We start from the raw sequence: 12197 nt of genomic DNA, 5'->3' as shown, positions 1-12197 counted from the left end.
AGGGCCCACTCTGCTTCTAGAAGCTACCTATACTTCTCACATGGCCTCCTCCAAATTCAAAGCAGTAACAGCACATTGAATCCTCCTCACCATTGGAATCTAACATCCTGTGTTGCCACCAATAAGCCAGATGAAATGCTCTGCTTTTAAGGGCTTATCTGGTCCCAGGGCAGGGTGACTCAGTCATTGATAAGATGAGGCCCACCTAGAAATCTCTCTTAGGTCAACTGTGATGACAAAACATAATCAGCAGAGTAGTATCTCATCACATTCACAGGTTCCAAGGATTAGGGTGTATAATTCCTGCGTTTTCCAACACCACCAAACACCTCTCCAAATTTCAGGGAACACTTAACCAGCTGTCCCACAAATTCAACTATCTACCTACAGATAGTGTCAGATCCCGCTGGTTAAGAGCTCAGCCTCACAAGCCTTTAGACACCAATCACAATCCCGGGTTATTTCTTGTGCTTCTGACTGACCAGCTATAGATCAGAGGCTCCCATGACTTCCTCCTTCTTGGGTTCCATTAATTTGCTATAGCAGTTCACAAAACAGAGAGAAATATTTTACTAACTAGGTTACCAGTTTATTATGAAAGGATGTAATTCAGAAAGAGCCAGATGGAAAAGATGCACAGGAAATTATGTGAGACGTGGTACAGAGCTTCCACACCTTCTCCAAGTGGGCACCCTTGTGTTCATCAAGTGGGAAGCTCTCCAGACCTTTTGGAGGATTCATTACATAGGCATAATTGAGCAAATCACTGGCCATTGAATTTGTTTCAATCTCCATCCCCTTCCTCCCACCACTCACTCACTGCCCAGAGGTCAGGAGGATGCAGCTGAAAGTACCAACCCTCCAATCACATGGTTGTTCTCCTAGCAACTAGCCCCTATTCTTAGGTATTTTCCCAAAGTTACTTTATCAACATAAACTCAGCTATAGTTGAAAGGGGTTTGTTATAAATATCAAGGCATCTTTATTGCTCTCCTCATTTAGGACATTCCAAAGGTTTTAAGAGCTCCGTGTTAAAAACAGTGACAAAGACCAAATATATATATTTCTTATTATGAATCACAATTATCACAGGGTGGGACATCTTTGAGAGGCTTGGAAGCTTCATCTTTGAATTTTGCCCCTTACAGTCATGATTCCCATATGCAACATTAAAGCTTGAGAAGCACTGTTTTAGACCATTTAGAGTTGTGATTCACACTGTTGATTCTTAAATGTGGGACACAAGACCCTCACAATTTGGTTAGCAAGTATGGCCCATTTTGGAATGCACTTGTATTATCTCATTTAATTCTTCAAAGAGCTCATGTATGGTAATGGATGCTTCCCATTTGAGGACGAAGCTGTTACTCAGAGAGCCTCAGAGTTCCATCATATCTCATGACAAGTGCACAGAACCACTGATATTTGAACCTGAACCCCTACTTAAAAGCCAAGCATGCTTCCTGCCTCTCTTTCGTCCAAATAATACTCCCATACACTTAAAAAAAACTAGTTTCCATAGATTATTAGAAAAGTCTGATATTAAGCTATTTTTGCTGAAGCATCAACAACTGAAAGAATGATGAACTCATTCAGTATTTTGTGAAGGACTTGGTTCTGTGTGACAGGCTTGTCCATTGGTGAGTAGGAATTATTAGAACTGCCCTCTTCACTGGAGTAAGATGTCAACAGTTAGCAGACAGGGTACTCTGGCAGCTAATGACTCAAGGTGAGAGTGTGGAGTTCTAAACTGGTCTAGGAGACTCAGGAAATCCCTCCAGAGGGACTTGGAATTTATGGGAGTCGATTCAAAGAGAATGAACCCAAATAGCATTTTTGAGGAGGGTTTTTTGTTTGGTTGGTTTTTTGGTTTTTTTGTTTGTTTGTTTGTTTTTGGGTTTTTTTTTTGTTTTGTTTTGTTTTGTTTTGTTTTGTTTTTTGTCAGAGCCCCTTCCTTTGAAATCCTTCAAACCACACCCCCGGGATGATATAGGCATACTTCTGAATCTGTGTGTAAGGTAGAGAAATTTGCCTTAGATGAAAGTTTGAGATCTAAAGCCTGGGTCCTCAACCTGACATCAGCAACTAGCTGATATCATGTACTAGCTCTGAAGTACAGAGCTAGTTTTTTCTGAAAACTGAGGTTTTCAAAAAAACCTTGGATAGTTTTTTTAAAAAACCTCAATTGGTAAAATAACTCTATGATCCTTTTTTTCAAGGATGCTGCCCTAGAGACAGCAGTGAGGTATAAAAGGAGCTCATGAAAGGAAGAATCAAATACCTGGAAACTATTTATGAGAAACCATCCCAGCCACAATGGTCCCAGGGCAGGGTGACCCAGTCATTGAGCAAAAGCCAGAAAATCTGGTGGCATTGGAGTGGGCCAAGAAAAGGTGGTCTGGAGGAGCTCTGTTGTTGACAACTTTCTACACAGTCCCACCTCGGGCCTGACAGCCAACTGGGTTCAGTAAGGGCATGGATCTCTTCCAGCTACAGGACTCAAGTCCTGCTGAGAACACTGAGCCAGATCCTTCAGTGCCCACCCACCATCAGCCACTTTCTCTTTTGACATTTTAACAGCTCAGATGGAAAACTCTTGGGGACCCAGTTTCTGAAGCATGATGAGTCATGTCATCAAGTTAAATGATGCCACCTGCATACTTTGTTTCATCTGGAAGGCTTTTAAAGTCTTTTTTTTTTTCCCAAGGACTGTGAACAGCTGGCTACCAGATGCCAGTATCCATCCCTTGAGTTGTGTTGGCTGCTTATAGTTGGGATGATTTAGTGACCAATCTTCACTTAAGTTGGTGCAGTTACTGCCAAGCTTGACTTTTATTATTATGTGGCATTTATATCCAGGACTATGAAAGCCTTAATGAAAAGAGGTAGAGGTGGTTCTGGAAAATAGTCCTAATGATAGATTGGCTATAGGTGACAAAAGTTTTAGAATTTTTAGTCTAGAACCTTATGCCTAGATAAACAAATGGAAATAAATATATAAGATAAGGCCAGCTTACAGGTAATAATGCAAAACAAGTACCAAATCCAAGTACTTTTCAAGACATTATAATATTTATCAGAAATATACCTCTGGCAAAATGAACTGAGGACAACACGAGTGTTTGAACGTCAGTAGTCATGTTTGCCTTACTACTGCAGCATTGCTTTTCTGAACAGGAAATGCAAGCTGAAAGGAAGAGTAAAAATTCTCAAGATATTTGCAAAAAATTATTTTCAATATTTTTTCTTTTTATTAACTTTATTTAGGTATAATTCACACATAATAAAAAATTCACATATAATATATACATAATACAACCATTTTCAGTGCATGGTTCAATGAGTTGTGACAACTGTGTACCATTGCAACCACCACCACAAGTTAAGATCTAGAATGTTCTCAGTACTTCCCTAAATTTTTCTGGAGCCTTTCCCTGCAGCCCCTTTGTTTTTAGTCTCCACTCCCACCTTAGATCCAGGTGATCACTGATCTGCTTTTCACTATAGATTTGTTTGCCTGCTCTAGAATGTCTTGTAAATGGAATCATACTTCCCAAGACAATGTTCTCACCTCCAGGACAGTGCTCCATGGGATTTCATAGTTTTCCAGCTCCATATCATCCACACCAAGATCCAGGCTGATGGCATATTCTCTTTTGTATCTGTTTCTTTTGGCTCAGAAACGTTTTTGAGATTCATCCATGTTGCGGCCCTTCATTTTTCCCCTCAAGTAGTAGTCTGTTGTATGAATTTACCACAATTGGTTTGTTCCCCACTTGATAAATTTGGGTTGCTTCTAGTTTTACTGCTGAGTAGTGTTCTATCATCTGCATGTAATTAGAGTTGTTAATCCAATCACAGGTGGATATTTTGTTTTCAGCTTGCGACTATTATGAACTGGGTTGCTGAGAATATTTTTGTATTCAGTTGTTGCAGATATTCTTTCATTCTCTTGGATAAATGGCCTAGGAGTGGAATTGCTGGATTTCACAATAGTTCTATGTTATTGTCCATCGTTAACTCTATGTGAAGGTGCCAACCAGTACTCAAGAATGTTTGTACTGTTCTACTCGCCGACAAGCATCATACAAGAGTTCTAGTTGCTCCACGTATTTGTCCACTCTTGGCACTGTTAATCTTTTTTGTTTATTTGTATTTATTTATTTATTTATTTATTTATTTATTTATTTATTTATTGAGAGAACAGGTAAGCAGGGGATGGGGAGGAGCAGAGGAAGAGGGAGAGAATCTTTTTTTTTTTTTTTTAAGATTATTTATTTATTTATTCGAGAGAGAGAGAGAGAGAGAGAAGACAGAGGCAGAGGCAGAGGGAGAAGCAGGTTCCCTTCAGGGATCTTGACATGGGACTTGATCCCAGGACCCCAGGATCACGACCTGAGCCAAAGGCAGATGCTCAACCACTGAGCCACCCAGGTGTCCCGGGAAAGAGAGAATCTTAAACAGGCTCCATGCAGGGCTTGATCCCATGACCTGAGCAGAAATCAAGATTCAAATGCTCAACTGACTGAGCCACCCAGGCACCACTTGGTCTTTTACATTTTTACCACAGTAGGGAGTGTGTAGTGTTACCTCACTGTGTTCCAATTCCCATTTCCCTGGTGATACTTTTTTTAAGACATTTTTTCAGATAGGAAGAAAGAAGACTTGGATGCAGGTATAATACTAATGAGTAGAGTTACCATATGTTCTAGTGTGTCTAGGACAGTCCTGAATTATACCCAGTGTCCTAGTGTAATTACCAATAGCACCCCCATAAGAAGTCCAAGACAGGTGCTGGCCAACTTGGTTTCCCAGTGAAGCTTCCCTTCCCAGCTTTCAGGTGACCACCCTGTCTCTGGGTCCTCACATAGTAGAAAGAGAGAAGCAAGCTCTCTGGTGTCTGTTCTTATGAGGGTGCTAATCCCATCATGTGAATCCTACCCTCCTAACCTCATCTAAACCTGACTACTTCCTAAAAGCCTCATGTCCAAATATTATCACTCTGGAGTTAGCGTTTCAACATATGATTTTGAGAGAGGGGCACACTCTATGGCAGCCCTGTAATTTGGATTAAGTTTTGCTGTTGGGCATGTGATATAGACTTCTCTAACTCCTCACAAAACTTCCAGTAAATCTGCCTGTCTCACTAGTACATTTGAGGTTATAGTTGGGTTTGTAAATCAGGAGCATTAGTGACCTGGTGAGACCTCAGTACATCCATCCACAAACAATGTAAGCTTTGAAAACATTCTAAAAGCAGCAATGTCCACAATAGCCAAACTGTGGAAGGAGCCTCGGTGTCCATCGAAAGATGAATGGATAAAGATGTGGTCTATGTATACAACGGAATATTACGCAGCCATTAGAAACGACAAATACCCACTATTTGCTTCGACGTGGAGGGACTTGGAGGGTATTACGCTGAGTGAAATAAGTCAATCGGAAAAGGACAAACATTATATGGTCTCATTCATTTGGGGAATATAAAAATTAGTGAAAGGGAATAAAGGGAAAGGAGAGAAAATGAGTGAAAATATCAGTGAGGGTGACAAAACATGAGAGACTCCTAACTCTGGGAAATGAACAAGGGGTAGTGGAAAGGGAGGTGACTCCCCAGTTGCGGTGACTGGGTGATGGGCACTGAGGGGACACTTGGCAGGATGAGCACTGGGTGTTATGCTATATGTTGGCAAATTGAACTCCAATAAAAAAAATTTAAAAAAAAACAAAAGTAAACACTACTACGTGCATCATCTTATTAAACAATTAGCTTTTCTTTTTTTAGTCTAGTGTTTTGGTTTGAGGAACAAAATTTACATCCTAAAAGCATACTACAAATTAAAGAATGACTATTATCAATGAAAATATATTATTTCAAGTTCTAGCCAATTCTAAAATAAATGAGATTTATCCTCTAACATTTTATTTTGACCTTTTGTGAATTGAAAGAATTGTACTGCACACTCAGGTACAAGTGTATCCATGAAGAGAAAATAAGAGTTGAGCCAAAGATTTTGTCCACCCCTGAAACTAAATCCAAGAAAAAATGTTTTCTTGACTCATTTCCCATTTTCCTCTTTCATTCTGGCAATAAACTACCAGCAGAATGTAATGATTTCAATTTCACATAGTCTATGTCTTTCCTGTTCACAATATGATTCACAATATGATAACGTCCAATTCTGAGCATTACGTCTGGTAGCACTTCATGACAGGTTAAAAATGGATGGAAGTATGCATGCATACCTTAAATTTGCTACATAACTCTGAACACATTTTCACAACATAACCTTTCATATGGTTTTACCCATATGAGGTTTCATTTGGCAAATTTTTAGCACGTACATAAATACAAGATAGCACATGAGGCACCATGGATAACAGAGTTACAGAGAAGGTTAAAACATAATCCTAGCCTTTGAGAAACATATACGTTAGTATGGAAAGAGGAGGGAGGACATTCACGTAAAGAAGTGTAACGTAACGCAGAAAGCAAGAAGTACCCTGTAAGTGAGATTAATGATTATAGCTTGGAAGCTTTGAGTGTCCTTGTAGGCAGGGTTTTGCTGTGCCAAGAGAACTTTGCATATAAGAATTATTAGCCAAGCTCGTAAAGTAATGCATACGAGCTTTGCAAGTGCCTCTTTATACCACCCCCTAGACAGGGAAAAGCAAAGCTGATCTTTTCCGATATTTAGCATTAAAGCATGAGGTTTATAATTTTATTCCAAAGTGAGCTTTACTACTCCATATCTTCCATCCCCATATCCAGAGTAACACTGAATCCACTTACTTAATCAACTCTATGGATCAAAACCTAAAACAGGAGGATCCCCGGGTGGCTCAGCGGTTTGGCACCTGCCTTCAGCCCAGGGTGTGGTCCTGGAGTCCCAGGATGGAGTCCCACACTGGGCTCCTTGCGTGGAGCTGGCTTTTCCCTCTGCCTGTGTCTCTGCCTCTCTCTCTCTCTCATATAAATAAATTTTTAGAAAATCTTTAAAAAAAAAAAAGCCTAAAACAGATTGAAACAGTGGTAGGCCCAACTTGGGGAGAGATAACATGCCTAGTGCCACACAGAAACAAGAAATTGAAAATCATACACATCACCTGAGCAGAGGAAATGAGGCGGTAGACATGAGAATTGTCTCTGCTCAGCCCTTATTCCCTGATCTACCACAGAATCACTTTTTTAGAATCACTAAAAAGCCCAGTTAGAAAAGCCCTAAGCTGTCAAGGCCATGTCTCCATCCACTAGTGAACTGTGGCCAGTAAATTTCAGCCTTGGATCCAGCAAATTATAATTCCATCTTCATTAGAGGAGAGCTAAACTAGGAAAGGAAGATTGTGGAAATGGAAGACAGGAGTATTACCTCTCTCTCTCACGTGGGCTGAAGATGAGATGTGAACAGGGAGATAAACATATTCTCCCTCTCCCCACAAATGTCATGACCCTAAAACACCCTCTTCCTGAATGTGTTGTGACCAATATTTGTATCACAATGTGTAAGCATTCTTTGAATCAGGTGTGGCTTTGGAAAAGATGGAGTATTTTATCCCTCAGTGGAAGATTGATTGCACTCATGGTTCAGTTTTTTTTTTACATCTTTGTGTCTGTGTCTTTTGTAGAGTCTCTCACACTGACTATGGGCTTGAGCATGTGTCTTGCTTTGGCCAGTGGGTCAATAGCAAACTTGATTCAAGTACAAACTTGAAAACAAATACTAGCATATTTTTACTTCTTCTCTTGGACTCTTACGATTGCCTGAATATATGTCCATACTATACTTCTAGAGAATAAGATAAATGAAGCAGAGTCAATTGCCCCAGCCAAGGCCATCTTAGATCAGCCAACAAGCCAGCAGATCAAAAACATATGAGTCAGTGCCCATCAAGACCAGAAGAAATGCGTAGCCAAGTAATGCCAAGTTCAATGGAACTGCTCAGTCAACCCATGGATTCACAAAGAATAATAAATGGTTGCTTTTTTAAGTCATGAAATTGTTTTTGTTGATTTTTTAAAAAGACTTTATTTATTTATTCATGAGAGACACACAGAGAAAGGCGGACACACAGGCAGAGAGAGCAGCAGGCTTCCTGCAAGGAGCTCAATATGGCACTCAATCCCAGAACCCTAAAATCACAACCTGAGCCAAAGGCAGACGCTCAACCACTGAGCTACCCAGGTATCCCTGTTGTTGTTGTTTTTAAATAGAAATAGCTAATGATATATCTTAAATGAGATTGCTGTGAACTGAATTGTGTTACTCCAGAATTCATCTACCATATAATGTGATGATATTTGGAGGTGGGGCCTTTGGGAAATAAGTTGGTTTAGATGGGATCATGAGGGTGAGGCCCTCATGACAGGCTCTGTGTCTTTATAAGAAGAGGAAGAGATAACGGAACTTTCATTTTCCACTCCATGTGAGGACACAGTGAGAAGATGGCCATCTAAAACACAGAGAAGAGAGCTCTCCTTAGAACATGACCACACTGACACCCTGATCTCAGACTACCGCCTCTAGTCCATAAGAAAATAAGTGTCTGCTGTTTAAGCCACAAGTTTATGGTACTTTTTATGGCAGCCCAAGCAGACTAGGACAGCTTTTGGTACCAAGAAACAGGGTGTTGCTGTAGCAAATACTTGAACATATGGAAGCAACTTAGACATTGAGTAATGGATAGAGACTGGAAGAGTTTTGGGGTATATAAGAAATATGGACATTAATGGCAATCCTGGCAAGGTCTCAGATAGATGAGGAATGTGTTATTGGGAACTGAAGGAAGGGTAATCCTTGTTTAAAATCTTAAAATCAGCAGAGAACTTGGTTGAACTGTATTCTAGTGTTTTGTGGGAGGTAGAAAGTATGAGCAAAGAAACTGGATGTTTGGCTGAGTTTTCTAAGCAAAATGTTGGAGACGTGGCTTGGTTTCTCCTGACTGCTTACAGTGAAATGCCAAAAGAGATAGATTAATTGAAGAAAGAATCCTTAAGCAAAAAGGGACCAGAACTTGAGGATTTAGAAAATTCTCAGGGTATCCATATTGTAAAAAGGAGAAAGCTTGTCCTGAAGAGCATACTAAGGATGTAGCTGAACAACCATTTAATAAAGAGATCATGCATGGAGCTCACGAACTTAATTGAAGCCAGGAATAGAGATGGGACTTTATCAGCAAAGACACTGCCACTTTGAACTAAAGGAGAAAAAAAAAAAGTGAGATGGAATGAAGGAAGGCTGTCAATTTTTTTTTTGGATTTCATAGGATGGGACCATATTGCTCTTTAATAGTAAACATGTACTATCTTTCCAGAAAAGGGAAGAAGGAACCCCCAAAGTAATTTAGAAATCGTCAGAGCTACCACTCTGGGCTACCACTCTGATGGTAGGCCCAGAACACACAGACCCGGGGCAAGACTGCTTCCACCTTAGTATTCAAAGAGTGAGACCACCACCTAGCATGCCTTCATGGATGTGGGCACTCTGCTAAACTGTGAGGGTAATGCTACTGCCCCAGTCAGGCTGTAGGGCAGAGCATCAAACCAAAGAGGATTAGTCACAAAACTTAAGATGTAATGCAAATTGCCTTGCTAAATTTTGGGCTTGCTTGGGGCCTATGATCCCTTTCTTCTTTCTTATTTCTCCCTGTTAGGATGAGAATGTCTATCCTATGCCTGTTTTGGAATCATATGACTTATCCGGTTTCACAGGTTTGCAGCTGGAGAGAAATCTGCCTCAGGATGAATCCTACCTAGGGTTTCACCTATATCTGACTAGGATGATATTTAAATGAGAATTTGGACTTTAGAATTGATACTAGGACAAGTCAAGACTTTTGGGGCTGTTGAGATGGAATGAATGTATTCTGAATACAAGAAAACATGAATTTTGGGAAGCCAAGGGCAGAATGTTATGGACTGAATTATGTTTCCTCAAAATTCATATATTAAAATCCTAACATTCAATGTGATGGCATTTGGGGATGTGGCCTTTGGGAGATATTTAATTTTAGATGTTACAAGGGTGGGGCCCTCATGATGAGATTAGTATCCCGTTTAAAAAAAAAAAAGAAAGAAAGAAAGGAATAGACACAAGAACTCTCTCTCCCTGCCATGTGAGGACACAGTGAGAAGGTGCCTGCAACAAGACAGAAAGGGTGCTCTTACCAGAACCTAACCCAGCTGGCACTCTGATCTCAGATCTCCAGCCTCCAGAACCATGAGAAAATACATTTCTATTGTTTGAAGCACACAGTTTACGACATTTTGTTATGGCAGACTAAGAGGTTCCCATATATAACTAGTATCATCCAAACTTATTTTACTATCCTGTCCCTTCCCATGGCACATTCCAGAATATGATCCCACAGACAACACTTCCAGAGAAACAATGGGATAAATAAATCATAATAATATAAGTGCTCCAGGATGCCAGATTTTAAAGACATAACCAAGAAAGGACAATCAGGATTTTATGATGGAAATATTTTGGGGGAAGTAGAAGAGGGAGTAAACGCAATATTTAAAATCCTGAGAACCTGAGAGGATTGTGGTTTTAATGACAGAATTAGGCAGCTCAGGGAGAGTGAGTTTGAGGGAAAATAGTTTTGCTTTTGAGATATTAAACCTGAAGGGATGGTATTATCTCCAGGAAGTGAGAGCCAGCATGAGAAAAACAAGAATGGTGCTTCTGGAGAGGTCATATTAGTTCTATAGATTCTGAATACTGGGCGACCAACTCATGAAACAAAGAGCCTGCAAAGGAAAGTCAAAGGCCAAGTGAGGCTTCTCAAAGTACTGTGATGCAGGAGGGGCGCACAGAGGCCCAGAGTGTGAAAATGACTTTTCAAGGCCAATAGCAGTGTTCAGACTATAACTCAGACTGTTGATTTCTGGTAAGCTTAATACAGTGCTCATGAGTCATTTAGCAATTAATTGGATATTGGTTCACTGAAGGGCAACCAACCAAGATGGCAAGTTAATTGAAATCATGTTGCATGAAGAACAATTGAAAGAGCCAGAATCATTGAGCTTGGGATAAGGAAGATGGACCTGTGGGGAGAGAAGAGGCCGAGTGTTGCCTTTGGATATTGTACCAGCTTTTATGTGTGAAAAATGGAATAGGAATATTTGCTGTTACTCAGAGATTAGCCTGATAAAGTTGTGGCCCCTCTCCCTGGGAGCTGTCAAGCAGAGTGGCTTTCTGCCAAGGCTCACGAACAGAGAGAGAGTGAATTAGAACCTCTCCAATCTTCTTCCAAATCTACAATTCTATGATTTACAAACAAATAGTCTCCTTTTCTAGTTTTGACTGCTTGCAATAAGCTGATCTGCTACCTTCTACCACCAAGAAAGTTAAAAGAGGCTTTCAGATTTGCTCACCATGACTGGAAACCATGAAAGGTGAGTGCTCGAGAAACTCAAAGAAAGGCTCTGTCCGGTGTCTGTTTCTCAGAGCTAATAGCAACAAGCACACAGTAGGTATCTGTGTATCATCTGACCCTCTGGAACAGAATCAGCGCCCCCTAAGTGGTTTCACTTCAAAGTTAGGACTGTATAGTGGTAGGATTTCCTACCACTCTCAATAAAGAACATTTCATTTACTCTCCAATCTCCAAACTTCAGTAACATCTTCCAAGAGGAAGATGAAATTTTCCAACAAGATTCATTTCTCCTTTGGCCTCTTCCTCGATGTCTTCACATATTTGATAGAACTTAGCAAAGGCTTTATTATAAAATCCAGATGAAGCCACCTGGGTTTTAGGATATAATTGGAAACTTGGCTGCTGCATTCATGCAAAGAAGAAGAAATAAAGTTAACCATAAGAGCACAATCCTTAATATATGAAAAATGTTCAAACTTTATAATTACATTCAGATAGGGAACTGCATGTTTTCCAAGAATAACAACCTGCTGCCACTAAGAGTTTGGGGTGTCTTTCAGAAGTAATCTGTATTCATCTCTAATGTAATGGACGCTAAGGAAAATATATGGTGTAAGCATAATCTCTTCATTTGGCAATAAGATTGTGTTTTAACCAGCATTTAAGAGTTCAGGTACTAGAACCAAACAACCTCCATTCAAATCCCAGTTTTGCAGGGTTCCTGGGTGGCTCAGTCAGTAAAGTGTCAGACTCATGGTTTCAGCTCAGGTCATGAGATCAGGGTGCTGGGATCCAGCCCCTCCTTGGGCTTCACG

The sequence above is a fragment of the Vulpes lagopus genome, chromosome 4 (assembly GCF_018345385.1).
Source record: "Vulpes lagopus strain Blue_001 chromosome 4, ASM1834538v1, whole genome shotgun sequence".
NCBI classification, from domain to species: domain Eukaryota; kingdom Metazoa; phylum Chordata; class Mammalia; order Carnivora; family Canidae; genus Vulpes; species Vulpes lagopus.
This window is presented reverse-complemented; position numbering follows the sequence as displayed.